Below are 12,372 nucleotides of genomic sequence, written 5' to 3' on the forward strand. Positions count from 1 at the left end.
TGAGTAGCTGGGACTACAGGCACATACTTTACTCTTAAAGCTGTGCAACGAGTGCTAGAATTTTATTCAATTCATGACTATCCTCTGCCTTTACACCAAGAAAGAGCATCCATTGGGAAAAAGGAGCCACAATTTTCTCTATGTCAAGCTGTTTTAAGATACGTAACGTGAATACTTAAATACTAAAGGGAGGTCAATCTAGAGACAAAATGAACATAAGAGTTAAGATGGATGTTTATTGAGACAGGAAAGCAAATATATTAAAAGGTCTAGGCAAGAGTGTGACGCAGTCCATCATCATAGCTTCTGTGCAACATTTCATGTTATCTGCCTTTCCTGTAACACCAAAACAAGTGTGTACCAACAGAGTTCGCCACCTCTCACAAACGCCATCCCTCAACTTTCCCTAAAAACCTCTATCACTTTAGTTTCCTCCCCTCTCATTTAGCACACGTGGGCTATCTATACCACCCAAATCATCATGGGCTTAATTATATTACTGCCCCATGTATCAGCTGTTATTGCCATTTCCCTCAAGAGTATTAAGATCTTTGAAAGATAATCTCATACTATACTTACATTCCTATTACACAGTTTATGATTTGTTTGATTTTCATCTTATTATAAATTTGTAATGACTAGATAGTTTGGAATGTAAGAAAGTATCCATGAATAATTTTTTATTAATTAATTCAAAGTTGAGAATAAGCTTTATTGATCTAACCTTAACAACTATTGAATTAAAGCAGCTTTTTATAAGTCAAATACAACACTCAAATTAGATACTTTCTATAGTTAAAAGACTTTAAACAACCCAAATTATTTTAACAAGCTTAATATCCTCGACCTTGGCACCCAAGCCCAAACGAGTAATTTAAGGCTAACCAGAAACTGTCAAATCTAGAGAGGCACCAGTTAGTACAATGATAATTTCGATATTATCTGACTATACCCATCCTAGTTTTCTTAGGTCACTTCCAACCACTATAAAATTCTCTTCCATATTAATGCACACTAATCTGACTCTAACCTTGAAGATGTTTCAGAAACAATTTTAAAGTTTTTAAAGTTACAGGTGTTAACTGGGAAAACCCAAAAACTCAAGATATTATTTCTCAACTTTAGTTTCTCATTTTAGAAACTGTATTTTGTAGGCTGGGCACAATGGCTCATGCCTGTAATCCCGGCACTTTGGGAGGCCGAGACAGCTGAATCACTTGAGGTCAGGAGTTCGAGATCAGCCTAGCCAACATGATGAAACCCTGTCTCTACTAAAAAACATACAAAAATTAGCCGGTGTAGTGGCTTGCACCTGTAGTCCCAGCTACTCAGGAGGCTGATGCAGGAGAATCGCTCGAACCCAGGAGCCAGAGGTTGCAGTAAGGTGCAATCACGCCACTGCCCTCCAGCCTGAGAGACAGAGCAAGACTCAGCCTCAACAACAACACAAAAAGAAATTGTATTTTGTTAGGTTTAAAATTCAGGTGAAACTCTATTGAATGTCAACTAATAAATGTAGAAGGAATGACAGAAAAGTCCATTTTTAACCATCGCATTAGTAACTGAAGCAATAATCATTAATGGATGCTAAAACCACTGGGTGAAAGTTGCTAAAGAATATTTACATAGTCTGAAAGCTTTTCTGCAGATTACCTACTAATTACAAATGAAAACTGGTATTTTTATCAGTGGAAAAACCTGATAGATACCCCTTTAATCCAAGTGACAAAGCTAAGATCACCAATATTGGGACAAACTGACAACACCTACCTCATGTAGTTTTCCTACTAAAAGTACAAAACTTGAATCTATTTTTGCTGAGGGAAAGAGGGGAACAGAGTCTCACTCTGTTGCCCAGACTGGAGTGCAGTGGCACGATCATAGCTCACTGCTACCTCAAACTCCTAGGTTCTAGAGATCCTCCTGCCTTGGCCTCCCAAAGAGCTGAGATTACAGGAGTGAGTCACTATGCCCAGTGCCAAAACCTGAATCTAATCATAAGGAAACATAAAACCTAACCTGAGGTTTCTTTTACAAAACACTTGGCTTTATATGCTGAATTGAAGTATGGTTTCAAAGATGATGTGCTAATTCATGCATAGCAGACGAAGAATGTGTTATTTATGGAAAGTTAGAGACATTTAAGGCACTATTACATTTGGTATCACTACTACAGAGACCAACTAAGATAGCTGAACCAGTATAGATAATCCTCCCTGAAAACTTGTCTGTAAAATATTGTTCTCAAGCCCTCTTTTCCTTCATCCTCCATTGTATTACTAGACCACACATTTCAATATTAATAATTTGGGGGCTCACAATATAATCTAATCACATTAAGACTATTGCATGTTAAAATTTTTTCTAATACACACACTTAAAAGAAAAATATCACCTAAATTTTATCAAATGCCAGTCGTGTATCATAAGAGTTTAAGAAACTCCTTTTTTTTCCTCAAAACCTCAAGAGGCAAACACTGCCGGGCGTGGTGGCTCAAGCCTGTAATCCCAGCACTTCGGGAGGCCGAGACGGGCGGATCACGAGGTCAGGAGATCAAGACCATCCTGGCTAACACAGTGAAACCCCGTCTCTACTAAAAAAATACAACAAAAACTAGCCGGGCGAGGTGGCCGGCGCCTGTAGTCCCAGCTACTCGGGAGGCTGAGGCAAGAGAATGGCGCAAACCCGGGAGGCGGAGCTTGCAGTGAGCTGAGATCCGGCCACTGCATTCCAGCCTGGGCGACAGCGCGAGACTCCTTCTCAAAAAAAAAAAAAATAAATAAAATAAAAAAGAGGCAAACACTACTATGACAGTTTATAGACAAGGAAGCTGAGACTCAGAGACGTGCCATATGCCCAGTGCTCCTTGGTTATAAAGTTGAAGAATCAGGATTTGAACCCTGGTCTCTCTGACACCAAACACTTGCTCTTAAGTATCCCTACAAAGTTATGATAAAACACTAATATTCAACTTTGCAAAGTGGAAAGAGCTTAAAATATCATGAATCAGAGCAACTGACAGCGATGGCTGGGCAGCAGGATGCGTAAGAGGAGGACAGGCTGTGCGTTCATCATGTTAATCTCACCTCCCAGGATGTTACCAAAAGAGGAAAGACAGAAATCCTGCAATCTCGAAATATCTCAGAGGACTAAATACGACTACTACCTCTCTTTTTCCCTTCAAACGGGGTCATTTATCTAACTTCTTAATCAAAGAACCTTCCTACATCATGTCATAGATCAGTTTTTAAACTAAAAGTCTTCTCTCATTATTCAAGTTCTCTAAGTACGGTTTGTTTTTTTTTTAAATTCTGAACTGGTTAACTGACCTCATTTTCTAATCCTCAAGAATTGTTCAAATGTGTTGTTAAAATCTCTGCTTTATTGCATACATTGAGCTGTCAAAGAAAGAACAAGCACAACAGAGGTAGTCTGCGCCAACAAGGAGAAAGTCTGCAATACAGTAAAACTCCCAATTTTGACAGCTATTTTCTCCTATGATTCTTAACACTTCCCTCAGTCTGCAACGTTTCTGTGCACACAATCATACGTACCTCACAAAGCAAAAAGGACCAAGCAGCAAGATTTGTCCAAAAACATAACAGTAATAATCTTTTTAAAAGCCTTAATATGCAAGCAATATTCTCCACAAAACTGTGTTAGCTTCTAAATATTTCAAAAAGTATTATAAATTAACTTATTCACTTAACAAATCTGAGTGTCTCCTATATGCCAAGCACCATGTCTGGTAATGAATATGCATGAAGAATATAATCCTTACTATTCTATAAACCTTAACACAGTCAAGAACATGTAATGCTATTATAAGCCTCAAAAAAAAAAAAAAAAAAAAAACTCTAAGGCCAAACTTAAGCCTGTCACATCTTACTTCTAGTAACAGTCTTGCTGACATCCTCAGACAATGTTTTGTGGCATCTTCTCAGTCACTTATTTAAAGTGTATATTGCGGTCACTGCGTGTTAAAGGAGTACCAACAATTCACTGACAATTTTACATGAGAAAGCCATTTTGTACTCAGAATTATTTTAACAAAGGCTTTATTACGTAACTGAAAATGTCAATTTCACCAGCTACATCTCAAAAATAATGTTTTTCTTTCTGTATGAGTTCATCAAGTATACACCATGATACAAGCAGTCTTACTTTTTAGATCAACACATGTTCCTAAAAACTGGGTGAAAGGGCCAGGTGCGGTGGCTCACGCCTGTAATCCCAGCACTTTGGGGGACCAAGACCGGCAGATCACGAGGTCAGGAGATCAAGACCACCCTGGCTAAACACGGTGAAACCCCATCTCTACCAAAAACACAAAAAATTAGCCAGGCATGGTGGTGGGCGCCTGTAGTCCCAGCTACTCCGGAGGCTGAGGCAGGAGAATGGCAAGAACCCAGAAGGCGGAGCTTGCAGTGAGCTGAGATCACACCACTGCACTCCAGCCTAGGCAATGCAGCGAGACCCCGTCTCAAAAAAAAAAAAAAAAAAAAGACTGGGTGAGAATTCCTACTTGGAAAACCCTCACTGCCCATGTTGTCCAGAGAGCTTATTCCTGAATGGATTGTTATTCAGCATCTGTCAACAGCCTGAATGAGACAACTGATATTCGAGGGACACCACCTGAAAGAAATTAATGAATCAAACCACTGGAACAGTGAACACCTGTATTATTAAAGCTTTTCTATTATGCCTGAGGCTTTTATCCAGTTTCTCTAAAATGGCATGTGAAAAAATGTTTCTCTATCATTTGTAAAATGTAAAACATTTTCTCCATATATTGCTAATGCTATTTAATGTAATAATTTAAAAGACTGATTACTCTTCATACAAGAGAAAAATCTGCTTCTCCTAATTGGTATGCTTCCTTTTATTAATCAACGTGAGTTACATGCAGGCACTCACCTTTCCTTGCCCCAATCATTCATCTGATTCTCTGCTCTACATACTATACTACCAACCTTTACCATTTTCATAGTACTCTAATACTTTCCTAATATAAGACCATTTCAAATCCTTTCTCAAAATAGACATCATAAACTATTAAATAAATGTACTAATACTAGAGTCTTAGCAGAAATTTGGAAGAACTGAAAACTAGCCATCAAAAAATCAAAAGGCCCAATCCCCACAGGCTAAGGAGGTGGAATACCAAGAAAATAATGCTGCCTCAGAAGACTACAGTCATTTGGCAAGTGGTAAATTGCAAAGAAACCTGTGAATAAGAGCTAGTATAATACATACATTGGGCTTTTGGGATGAACTAAGCTCTTGAATGTCCAAAAAGCACAGCAGAAGGTAAACAAAACAAGTCACTTGGCTCCAACTTTCTCTTTATACAAATTAAACAAAGATCTCACCAATATCTTCCTCTGGCATTCAATAAAGCACATCATTCCACGTTTGATCAGTTTTTTGAATACCCACTTGCCAGACACTATGATAGGAACTAAGATCATAAAAAGGAGTAAATCCTGGGCTTCAGAGAGATTAGATTTTACTGACAGAGAGATGTTTTTTGTAGGAAATTATCAGTTTGAAGGAACCCTGAGAAAACTAATACTGCAATAAATTCTGAGTCTAGTCTAGTGTTTTGATGATCAAGAAACAATGTGACCACTTTGAGGTTATGTCTAAAAGAAGAGAAAGCATGGACCCCAATGAATTATTTGTATACCTATGTTCACAGCACCATTACTCACAGTAGCCAAAAGATGGAAGCCACCCAGGTGGCCAAGGACAGATGAATGGATAAACAAGATGCAGTATATTCATAAAATGAAATACCATTCAGCTTTTCCAAGGAAGGGAATTCTGACATCTAAATCATCACAGATGAGCTGTGGAGACACTATGCTGGGTGAAAAAAGCCAGACACAAAAGAACAAATACTGTATGATTCCACTTATTTGAGGTTTCTCGAGTAGTCAGAGACAGGACATAGAATGGTAGTTCCCTGGCATTGAAGGTAGGATGGAAAAAGGAGTTAGTGCTAATGAGAACAGTTTGAGTTGGGAAAGATGAAAAAGTATGGAGATGGATGCTGGTAATGACTAAAAACAATGTGAATGTACTGTATGCCAGCTAGCTGTACACTTAAAATGGTTCAACGTTATGTATATTTTACCATGCCAAATAAAAAAAAGAACAACTATCTGAAATATTCAAATAACCATTCATTCACCTGAACATTTAAGGCTAGACACAGCTTCATTCATTCTGCAAGTCTTAACTGAGGAGTCACTACACGCGATGCAGCCCTGAAATCCACTCGGAACAGTAATGCAATACAAAGAGCGTGCCTGCAAAGATTCTGAAACCAAACCAGGATTCGATCTCGGCTCTGCCACTTCGAAATTCCTAACGTGGAGTAATAATCAGGGACTTTTAGTTTCCTCGCCTGTAAAACAAGGGCAATATTGAGTTGATCGCAGGGTCACAGTAAGGATTAGAAGAGAATGTATGTAGAACCTGAAACATCTTGGCACATAACAAGGAAGCACTCAATAACATGTTTCCCTTATCTCCTTTGCCATGAGCAAGTGGAAATGTGACCACGACAAGGTAGGGTCGCAAGTGAAAGAATGTCTACGAAATACCTACCTTCTCAAATGAAACAAGCTCCTCACATGTCAGATAGTGGTAGAGAATAAAACATCGCAACGCCACAAGTCACCCTCTATAGAAGGTAGCACTACAAGTACTGTACAACCCACTATGTGACACCACAAAATCACCGTCAAATAAGAATCATGAGCCACATCAAAAGAAAATGTCTTCTAAAACCAAGACAATAAAGCTCAATAATAGCAAAACCACCCTGTTACCCAACTCACACACTGAGCCAGCAGCAAAATACAGCAGTCAGGGCTCACCCTTCAAACATGAGATGGAAGCACAAAAAGTAAAGCAGGCCCTCACTAAAAAGGATTGTAGGAAAATGTCTTTTCTCCCCACATAAAAATGGACTAACTGTTCTTTTCTTAAAACAGCATTTTGGTGCCATGAGTAAATCTATAAACATATGTTACCATGATCAATGTTTACAGTGACCATGTTAAAAGCAATCTTTAGTTTTTTGTTTTTTTAATCTATTGAGTTTTATGGAATATGCCCTAAAATGAAGTTTTGAATGTATATAGCACATATTACATATAATACACACGTGCCACAGGTAGCCTTAAAGTAGACTTTGCAAAATAAACCGGCTATTCCGGAACCTAATTCCCAAAGATATCAATAATATCGAAAATTACTATTCTTTAGGACCTGGCTTATCCCGAACCCATCTTTTAGTAAACTGAGTTTTTTGGTAAGGATGTATATTTTTATTTAGAAAACTTAACGCTTACACCAATACATTTTCAATATAGCTAACCTGTTTTAAAAGCACATTTTTAACAATATTTTCCGAGTTACTTAACTCCTAACCTGAGTCCTTTTCCACTGACTCAAGACAAGCACCACGAAGACACCTGACAATCAGGATTGTAAAGATTCAGAATATTCGAAGACAGAAGCATAGACGTCCAAGTGATCCTCGTTCATCAGATGAATGTTTTTAAAATCTGAAAGTCCTAAGAACACTTACTTATCGTGTAGACCAGTAACGTGTCCCTTTAACCACAACTCTCTCCACAAAAGCACTGAGTGAACACTACACACCAAGGACCCTCCACTCATCTCCACGTTTCCGCAGATCTTCAGGATTCTAAGGACACACTCAGTGGTTTGCTAGCTCTGACCTCCAGGCAGAGCCATCAGGGCGACTCAGCTTTTCTGGACAATCTACATAAATCTGATGTGCTAACTTAAAACATACTCTGATTTCCCCAAAATCAAAAACCCTGAAGAAAGGCTCCTCCGCAGGGTCTGGGCATGTTGGCACAAAAACATCTGAGGGGAGAGGAAAAAGAATGGCCTCGGCCCCGCCCGCCCCCCCCGGGCTCCGATCTGGTCCCCTGACAGTAATCACACAGGACCCTCCCGGGAGGGACCTAGAGCCCGACTTCGTCCCCTCCGAGCGCGGCGCAGCGGCCCCATCACAGGAGGGCCCCAGGGTGCTCCGGCTGGCAGGGCGCGTGTCTCCACCTCCGCTGTTCCTGCGCCACTTTCGCGCGCGTGACGGGACCTGTCAAGAACCCCCTGGCCTCGCCAGGCCGGGGAGTGGGCAGGCGCCGGCGTCCCCCACCACGCCACGGAGGTCCGGAGAGTCTCCCAGGGCTGCCTCGCGCTGAGGCGCCGGGGTTGGCAGACACCGGGTCCACAGGCCGCGCTGCGCGGGACGACGAGGCAAGCGAGGCCGCGCCCTCCACCAGCACCCGCCAGGCCCGGACGCGCGGCCCGGGCCCATGGCCGGCACGCGGGCCTCAGCGCGGAGGCGGGAGCGCGGCTGGGCTTGCCGCTCCCGGCCCCGGACACAAAGCTGCTCCGCGGGAGCCCGCCTCACCTGCAGCACGGGGCGCCGCGGGCCTTCGAGAACCATCGGACCCCGCTCCGGCGCGCGCGTCACAGCCCAGGCCTCCCGGAGCCGCCCGGCGCCGCCGCCCCCGCCGCCATTTCCTCGCGCTAGCCGTTGCCTCGTCCCCGCTGTCAGGTTACTCCATTCACCTGGGCCTGCAGCAGCCTGCGCCGCGCCTCCGCCTCGACCCCTCCCGCCGGCCCCTGCGGAGACTGCGCAGCGCCCGGCTGGCCCGCAGCCTGCGCACGGCCCGCGGCAACGGCGCACAGCCGCTTGGAGAATCCCACTGGCGCCCGCGCCGCCCCTCCGCGCCCCCACGCTCCGCTCGCCCCGTGGCGGCATGAGAGCGAGCCTGTGATTGGACAGGGCCCAGCGGTGAAAGGTTAATCCCGGCCCCCCAGCCATTCAGGAGCAGGGAGACAGCGGGTGTGCGCGCCGAGGCCGAGGCGGTGTTTGCGGCCCAGTGCCGAGACTGGACCCTAGTGGCGTGGAGTCTTTGGGGCCCTCGGGAACCCGCGGGCCGAGGCCGGCTAAGTTTGGCTGACTATCTCAGCTCTCGGAATTCGACTGCCTCCATTGTTGCCCCTTCTGGCACCCACAGACCGTAACGTGGCCGTAATTGTTCCCCAGAGAGCCTAGCTTCTCTCTGAGCACCTCCCTCCCCTTTTTAAAGTACCTTCCCACTCGCCTGCGTTTCCCCGCGTTAGTGGTGCAGGGGCCTTCGCATTTGGGGAAATAACAAACACCCACTTCCGCCCCCCCACCCCAACTGGGATCCCCAGATAATGAGAAATAGACGGTGGCCCTCTGTATGTACACTGATCATTTGCATAGGTCGGAACCACCCACCACATCTCGTAGCTAGGAGTTAAAATATCGGTGGGAGTTACATAAGTGACTGGCTTAAAGAACATTGTCTTAATTTATCCCCCAAATGTAGACATCTGTTCGGTGGACTCCCTGATAGGCCGGTTTGCTCCAGGTGAGGTGTGCTCACAGCAACTGCAACCGTGTTGCTTTCAGCCCATGGGCGTGAGCAGAACCTACTCTGCGCCGGTGCTGCCTGGGCTGTGCTGTTCAGTTTGGGGCCACCAGCCCCGCATGGCTCCTGAGCACTTAAAGTATGGCTAGTCCGAATCGAGGTGTATGCGTTCTTTACCAAATAATGTTCAAAAAATTGTTACATGTTGAAGTGATAAACGTTTTTTGATATATTGAGATCAATATATCAAAATATATAAAAATATCAGTTTTATTTATTTTTTAGTGTGGGTCCTACAGAATTTTAAATGTCATCTGTGGCCTGCATTATATTGCCATTGGACAGGCTGATATAGGGCTTGCATGCCTGTGATCCTCACGTGCACTCTGTAAGGTAGGTGCTTTAACTGTGTGCACATTGTGAGACAGGTGCTGAAACTGCTTCCTTTTTTTTTTTTTTTTTCTTTTGAGACAGAGTCTCGCTCTGTCGCCAGGCTGGAGTGCAGTGGCAGGACCTGGGCTCACTGCAATGGGCTCACTGCAATCTCCGCCTCCCAGATTCAAGTGATTCTCCTGCGTAAGGCTCCTGAGTAGCTAGTATTACAGGGGCCTGTCACCACACCCAGCTAATTTTTGTTATTTTTAGTAGAGACGGGGTTTCATCATGTTGGCCAGGATGGTCTGGATCTCTTGACCTCGTGATCGGTCTGCCTTGGCCTCCCGAAGTACTGGGATTAGGGGCGTGAGCCACCGTACCCGGCCTGCTTCCTATTTTAACAGATGAAGTAGTGGAATGACTTCCAGCAAGTAAGTAGCCAGTAAGTGAACAACTGAGATTTGAACCCAGGTAGTCTGGCTTTGAGGCTGGTGTGCTCAATCATTACTGTGCTAAAATTTTGATAATATATTTACTATGAATTGGCTTAAAGTTTCACTTGAAGATAGCATATTCATGGGCAAAATTAGGAAGTAGGATGCTCCTGGCAGACCTATGTATTAAAAAAATAGTTTCTTAAATGTCAAGCACTGTGAGCATGTCATACCTTTAAGTCCCCAGTCATACATATAAGGCTTTCTGGAGATAATTCTTTATGAGAAGGACAGCATCTCAGTGTGGGGGTAGGCACTGGCCTCTACTGGCAGTGGAAATTTGTGGGCTGGTACAACTTCAGCCCCTCTGGTTGTCCTCTTGCAATCTGTCAAGACTAGCCAGGCTGCTTGCTGCATCAGCAGGTTTACCTGACTTTTGACTTTTTATTTTTATTTTTTTTTTGAAGCAGAGTTTCGCTCTTGTCGCCCAGGCTGGAGGGCAATGGCGCAATCTCGGCTCACTGCCACCTCTGCCTCCTGGGTTTAAGCGATTCTTCTGCCTCCGCCTCCCGAGTAGCTGGGTTACAGGCGTATGCCCCCACACCCAGATAATTTTTGTATTTTCAGTAGAGATGGGGTTTCACCATGTTGGCTAGGCTGGTCCCAAACTCCGGACCTGCCTCGGCCTCCCAGAGTGCTGGGATTACAGGCATGAGCCACCGTGCCCGGCCGGTTTATCTGATTTTTATCAATTTCAGTTTGTATTTTTAAAATAAGTAGTACATCCATATTGTTCATTTATCAGAAAGCCTATAAAAGATACACAGTGGAAAAAGACCTCCCTCACACCTGTCCTAGTGTCACAAATAGGTGACCACTGTTTCCTTCTCATTCTTCAAAATGTTTATGTGTATACAAGCCAAGAGATACTCTCTGTGTTCCTTGTTTAGAAAAATGCCAGCATGCCGTACATATTTACTCCACCTTGTGTTTTTCACTTAATGTATCCAGAGGACATGTTTATAGTGATACATACAGAGCTCCTTGCTGTTTTTTTTCAACCTCCTTAATATATTATTGCAGGTATATCCATACCATAATTTAGCAATTCTCTGTTGATGGACATTTAGACTTTAAGTCTTTTGGAATTAAATGTTGATCCATTTGGAATCGATTTAATATATAGGGTGAGGTATGGATCCAAATTAATTTTTTTGTCCACGTGGCTACACAGTCATTTATTGAGCAGTTCACTTCTGGACTCTGTGTCCGTTCTAATGGTCTATTCATGCTTCACTTGCTGGTTTGTTTTAAATCCAGAGACATAAAATCTTGTAAGGGATATTGTTTCACACTTTGTTTGGATCACTAGAAATCTTAGAGCCAATATTTCAGCCCATGTTAAGCAACAGTATAGTACCATGTGGTATGCATTTTCTATGGGCTAATTTTTATTTTCCCTTAGCCCTGATTATTTCCACAATTTGGTTTATTTTTTGTAGAACAAGCCAGGATTTAAATATACCTTTAAGACTCTCTGTTTGCAAGTAACAGAAACCAACCTGAACTAGTGCAACCAAAAAGAGAGAATTTATCGTAATGATGTAGGTGCTTCCCACAAAAGCCAAGAATAGGAATACAGCCACATCTTAGCAAAAACTAGAACCAGTCATTGGAAAGCTTCCAGGAACCCAAAAGGTGCCCTCCTCTGTGCCCCTCCTCTGTGATTGTTTTCTATGTATCTCTACTAACTTGTTCTGTCTGCTTTTCCATCTACATGGGAGAATATAGCCACTCCCATATTGGACTGGGCTGTCAGCTCAGTGGGGAGTCCAAGCCCAAACAAGGAAGGTGGGGCAGCAACCCTGCAAGGCCAGACAGCTGATTACATACAGGAGAACTACACAAAGAAAAACTATATTGAGGGTAATGGGAGCCAGATTTCTCCCTGTTGGAGAAGGGAGTTACAAGTACAGAGATAAGAAAAGCAAGAAGTTTGTGTGATTGGATTGGAATTGGAGATATTCGTGTAAAATCATGGTTCTTAATACATGTAGATATAAAAATAAATATAAATGTAAAAGTGTGTATGTATATATTTTGTGTG

General features: G+C 43.1%; 1 protein-coding gene across 5 annotated transcripts in view; it reads right to left on the bottom strand.

Annotated features, from left to right (window-relative positions):
- DICER1 (dicer 1, ribonuclease III) overlaps positions 1-8,762 on the bottom strand; it is a 71,390-nt gene extending 62,628 nt beyond the window's left edge. For 4 of the 5 annotated variants that reach the window (XM_015144431.3, XM_015144429.3, XM_077937949.1 and 1 more), the window contains exon 1: positions 8,463-8,643. The gene's annotated coding sequence lies outside the window, so the exon portion shown is untranslated. Of the gene's footprint in view, positions 1-8,462 lie in introns of all 5 variants that reach the window. The other variant, XM_077937950.1, reaches the window with a different exon arrangement.
- Between the last annotated feature and the right edge of the window lie 3,610 nt (positions 8,763-12,372).

Source organism: Macaca mulatta, chromosome 7 (genome assembly GCF_049350105.2).
Source record: "Macaca mulatta isolate MMU2019108-1 chromosome 7, T2T-MMU8v2.0, whole genome shotgun sequence".
Classification (NCBI taxonomy): domain Eukaryota; kingdom Metazoa; phylum Chordata; class Mammalia; order Primates; family Cercopithecidae; genus Macaca; species Macaca mulatta.